The sequence below is a fragment of the Rhea americana genome, unplaced genomic scaffold (assembly GCF_003343005.1).
Source record: "Rhea americana isolate MKP2758 unplaced genomic scaffold, rheAme1 scaffold_19, whole genome shotgun sequence".
NCBI classification, from domain to species: domain Eukaryota; kingdom Metazoa; phylum Chordata; class Aves; order Rheiformes; family Rheidae; genus Rhea; species Rhea americana.
Genome location: NW_028186038.1, coordinates 5,569,776 through 5,575,805, shown reverse-complemented (window position 1 = coordinate 5,575,805; position 6,030 = coordinate 5,569,776).

Here is a 6,030-nt window from a genome sequence, read left to right as displayed (position 1 = left end):
CTCCTGCTCTCAGCCAGCCCTGTTGTGGCTTTCGGTGTCTCGCTGCAGGTGTTCAGCTTGTTTCAAGACACTTTTGCAACTTACTGTGCTAGTAGTGAGCGAAAGCAACATTGCTTAGCAGAAACTAGTGAACATCTGTTGACTGGCAGCAATTCTGGAGAACCTGATTCATTGACCAGACTGATACCTTCTGGCCCTGTATTATAGTCTGGGGACAGAGACTAATATTTTATTGTTTAATAAGATATTGTAAAGCTACAGATTGCAACTATGTATCTCATAACTTCTCTGAGGAAACATGGCTTATGCAATTGTTCTGTCTGCCTGTTTACTACTTTTCTCCCAACAATTCTTGAACCTGTTGACTAGTAGCAGCCAAATTTGACAGAGAATAACCTAATATCTTAGAGATTTCTGTTTATAAGCTTCATAACATCAAATAGAAGCAAGAGATGCAATCTTTCAGGAAAGGCATTAATTTACAAGGTTACTAGCTTATATTAGACATCTGATTTCATATAAGAGCATATCACTGTGAGTGTACTAGCCTCAAGAAACATTTTAGCAGGTATCAACCATATATGCAAGCTTGGCCAAGCTTTACTAGTTCAAAAGCACTCAAAACTACTTTCTTTATATATGTTATTTTAGATGTCTTATTATTTGATCTGGCCAAGTTTTTGGGGGCCATCTCTTCACCTTGACAATGGAATGACTATAGTTGTTATGTTGAGTAAGTCATATTGTAATATTCATTCAGTTGTGTTCTTATGTTTAAGAAACAGAGCTACCTCCAGCCCACCGAGCATTTTTTKGGGGTAACTTTTTTCCAGGCATAGGTGACTGTGGTATTGGAGAAGGAAGTCTCCTGTACAGGACATCTAGAGCATCTCTCATAAAGAAGAGAGGCTGAGAGAGCTGGGACTGTTCAGTCTGGAGAAGTGAAGGCTCAGGGGGGATCTTATCAATGTGCATAAATACCTGAAGGGAGAGGGTAAAGAGGATGGGGCCAGGCTCTTCCCAGTGGTGTCCAGCAACAGGACAAGAGGCAATGGGCACAAACTGAGACACAGGCAGATCCATCTGAACRCAAGGAAAAACTTTTTCAGTGTCAAGGTGACTGAGCACTGGAGCAGGCTGCCCAGAGAGGTTGTGGAGTCTCCATCCTTCAGATATTCAAAAGCCATCTGGACAGTATCCGAGCAACATGCTCTAGGTGACCCTGCTTGAGGAAGAGCATTGGACCAGGTTATGGTTGTAAGRGACCTTCCAAACTTCTTCATTCTGTGATTTTTGTGACATACTTGCATGCGTTACAAATACACTGTAACTATACCTTACTGATTCTCGTTGCATAATTCTCTATTCAACCAAATGTTCCTATTGTTTTTTTCCAACCAAAACAGAACGCTTCGTAAAATAAGATCTCTTGTTGTGCAGCATGTATGTTTTCATGCATCTTTTAAGCTTTTATATACCTTTTAAAGATTTTCCACTACACTGTTYAGTGTCTCTCAGATGGACAGTGATGCACTAGTTTACACCACCTGAAAGTCTAGCATCTTTTTTGGATTTCTGWTTCCTATTTAAGCACGCACAACTCCTTAAAATAACTCGTAAAAGTAAATATATGCTGTGTATGCATTTAAGAAAAAAGACTGGAGAGATGCATAAGGGGGTCTGTGCGGGGCTCCTACAACCAGATGTTCAGAGGATGTGTAATGTAGATTTCCTGCTGCAGTGCTGTTGTCAATAGTGAAAGAAACATAGCCTGCTCTATAAATTCATCAGGCAAATGCTTAGAGCTTTGGTACTCTTACTCCTGCATTTTTTTAATTCAGAGGCAAAATTATGTTAAAGTCATAAAGACTTGTGTGAGGAAAATAGAAGTTTTTAACTTTTTAACTTGAAAATAACAAATTGCTATGCACCAGTGAGCAATCTAATTTAGAAAGCATGTATAACTGTATTTTGGGCCAAATTCAGAAGTACTAAAATCAAGCTAATTTCCTTCAGCTATTATTGCATTATCTTCAAAGCAGTAATGTGTTTCACTGGCTAATCAAGAAGACTTGGGTGAAATCACTGTAATGTTAGATCAGACAGGAAAAATATAAACAGCCATTGTGTAGTTTATGCAAGCTAAACATAAGAAAACCATTACAGAAAAGCATATGGCATTAAACTTGCCTAAAATCTAAATATCTTTCAGAGAAGGCTCTGTTGCTACCAACTTATTCCACAAACATGTTTGCATAAAACCCAGTCCCCGTGCAATTCTTTTGGGTGAAATCTAAGTGAAAATATAAGCAGTGGTGTTTAGATCTTGCACGTTTTTCTGGTGAAAGTAAAATTGCTGGTAGTTAATCTTCTGGAATAACCATGCTTTTTCTGCCCAATTGTGTGTGGGTTTTTTGTTGTTTTGGTTTTTTTTTTTTTTACTTTTGTCTATGATCAATCTTGCTGCTGCTATTATTTCATACTGCCAAAGAAGGTACTCAGTTTTGTTGCATTTGCTCAGAGTGGTTTGTCAGAGCTCTTCTGACCTCCTAGCTGGGGAAGCTGATGCAGATATAACTAAGGACTAGTTCTGATCCAGTTGGATTCCACAGGCAGATGTCACAGTTTTAACATGCCAGATTTCACACAACCATTTTAGGTGAGTAAAAAGGAGAAGTATAAGAAACACTTCCAAAATTTGTGATGGCTTTTCATGAACAACAGAGACTACAAGGAAGTTCAGACAAGGTAAACCAAAAGGAAAAAGAATGTTTGTTTTGTCTCTGTGTGTTGGGTGGGTTTTTCCACCTTTAGGTGATCTGTTTCAATCTGAAATTTCCCATAAAAGAAAACTTTCCATTAAGAATTCAAAGGTGGCACCATTTTTCAACATATATGGATTTCTGCTATGCATAGGTAGTAAAACAATGTATGTGGTGACACCTGGTGCAAAATAGCTGAGTGCACAATACTTTGTTTACAGCTTCCAGCTAGCATCCCTCCAATGAAAGGATATTAAAACAAAGCTCTAGCTGTGGGCGTCACAGAGCTGAAGTCCATTTCCTAGGCACTATTGATATGGGATATGCATTTTGACATAAAAGTCGGCATGTGTGTAGCGTTCTTTTGACTTGATTGTCCAATACATATAGAACTGTAAGGACAAGTAACTTTGGCCACAGTGGGTTCAACTGAAGTCTTGTTCAAGTTAGAGGAAAGTTATATGAAGCTAACATAGCATTTTATATAACAGCATTTCCTCAGTTTATTGAATGGAGCTGACTTGGTCTTGACTTCTGTGGAGCCCCAGGAGTTTCCAGAGCTTTGAACATAACAGAAGTTCATCGTTTAAAGGAATTGAGCTTTCCAGCTGGCTGTGTATGCTTCTGCTCTGTTCTTCTTGGCCTTTTGATATCAGTTGTGCAAGATAATAGCAATAGTGCTGTGTATGCATATTATATGCAGGCAGTTCTAAACTCTTCAAATCCACTTTTATTCAGACCATGAGAAAGAAATGCTTTTATTAATTAAAGTGTCAGTCTTTGTTCTAGTTTCCCCAGTTGTACTTATTACCTTGGCTGCTATGTGTGCTTGACTCTCTAATGCGGTTGTGATCCAAGACAACCAGATGGTATGCAAAACCTTGATTTAGAGGGCTTTCTCCTTCCTCTTGGCTGAACAACCCTAGTAACTGAAGTCAAGGAAGCTGTATTGTGCGCTGAGGAATGTGGTGGGAAGCTACCATGCCCTCCTAGCACACTCAAGTGTCGGCATGAAGGACCTAGGGGGTCAAAACTGGACTCATTCAGAGATCCTCTCCATCTTCTTTCCGCAAAGTGTAATGTTGCATAGCAAATCTGCTACCGGCTCGGTTGGCTGAAAACCACAGTCTTTCACAGAGCTTATATAAACCTCTGCCTGTCCCATTCCATGTCAGACCAAATTTAAATTTGAAGCCCAATATGTGAGATATTGCCTAATCAGATTAGAGAGTGCCTTCTGGGTAGCTTTATTGCCTAGTCCCCAGGCCGTGTTCTGGAGAGTTGTATGTAAGTCATAGTTTCTGAAATACTGCTGTCTATGGAGGGGGTGGATTGGAAGTTAGGGGCTGATCCTAAAATTGCAATATTAATCATTATTATTTAGGCTTGGAGAAAGATGTTTTATAGCATGGAAAAAAATATACTTTTATATTGTGGAATGAAAGCATTTTTCCTTTGATCTGATACTGGTTTGCCATATGGCCATATATGCACAGTTGTCCATACGTTCACACTACTGCCATTAAAGTCTCCAGCACGATCCCGAAATGACATTGGCGCTGGTAGGTCAGGACAGGTGCAAACTGGCCCATCCTCATCTCCACCCCCTGGAAAGGAGCCTTTGCTGAGTCTGTGTGCTTACTGGTACCTGAGGTTTCTCAAYACTTCCAGTGTCTGCAATAAAGTATTTTCCAGTCTGTGCAGCGTGGCAAGTTAAGCATCTCGGCACATATGATTTGTTTTTAACCCACACTTCCACTCCTGTTTTAATATTTAAAAAACACCAGGCTGCCTGCTAATTCCTGCCTCATTTCTGCCTGCCCCCCCCCCCCCCCCCCCCCCGGACACACAGACACATACACGCAGACACTTTCTTGGCTTCTTGGGAAGCTTCAGCCTTACATTTAGCATTGCCATACTAGTGAAGATTTTGTGAGGAGTCCTCCTGGAGAATGCTGCCCAGATCCGTTTCAGCTTCTTCATGTTACTATTTGAAGATTTAACCCTTCCCCCCCCCCCCACAAACTTTGTCTTTGTCATGGATTCTTACACTGGACTAAATTCCTCCCTTTATTCAACAGAGGCATTAATGCATACCCGAGACTCCCTAAAGTTTGATGGGACTTTGCCCAGAGAATCCTGGATTGACCCTGTGGATGAGTTTCTTCCCTCACCATCAGTCATGCAACATATGAAGAACATGGGAGCTTGGGGGTAGGGGGCAGGAGTTTCCCACTCGTTCCCAATGCACTCAGCCTTTTTCAGCACTTGAAAGCTCCTGAGCGTGATAAAACACAGCTCAAATATGAATTCAAACCACCCCCAAAAATAATCTAGTACAAGAGTTGTTTATAAAAGTACTAGAGCATCCTAAGGATCCTTCACTTTCACAGCCTCTCTTGGCTGAAAATAAATACTTTCAGTTTGGTATCTTCGTCAGTAGGTGGTGCTGGCAAACTGCACTTGTTAGGGCATGTTTGGAGCTGTCTGCATCTTAAACTTATAAACGTGTCCTAGATGGGGAAGTCAAAGTTTCCAAATGATTTCAGTCTGGCCCCAGAACAGGAGCCACTTTATACACACACAATGGTCTGTAGTTGTGGTGTTTATAAATGGCTGAAACTCTCAAAACTTTTAAGGAGTTATAGGCTTTTCTGTTGGAGTGGCAGACATCAAACACAGGCCGTAAGTATGGACTTAAGAGCTGCGTTGAAGGCTCTGGTTCTAGTTTGAGTCAATTACAGTAACACCCTGAAGATCGCTATTTCACTGTGCTTTTTCAGGGGCTATCGTAGCAGTTGAAATGACTGCTCCCTGAGGAAGGCTCAGGCCTTCAACATCGCCCACCGTATGCTCTTGCTGTGAGATTAAGACTTGGTTATTAAGGGTGGGTTTTGGCTAACCTAACTATAAATACTTACTATGTAGATGTGTGCATTTGAGCTCTACACCCAGGCTCTGTGATCAGTGTGGGGAAAAAGTGCTTTAAATCAGATGAGTCAAGGCCTAATCTCAGATGAACCTCACTGTCTGTAGGACTTTTAGCCTTCACTGATCACAGGGGAAGTCTGGAGCAAGTAACATGGGTAAAGACACCAGGTAGGTGTTCGCGTTTGGTCAGATGAATCCCCTCCTACTTTTAAGGCCCYGAAGAAGCCAGGCTCTGACTTGCCATGGCACATTTTGACATACTGTTTTTTCTAAAAGCCTTCACCAGCCAGGTAATACCGACTGATACAAAGGGGATGGGGGGGAGGGGAGGACTAGT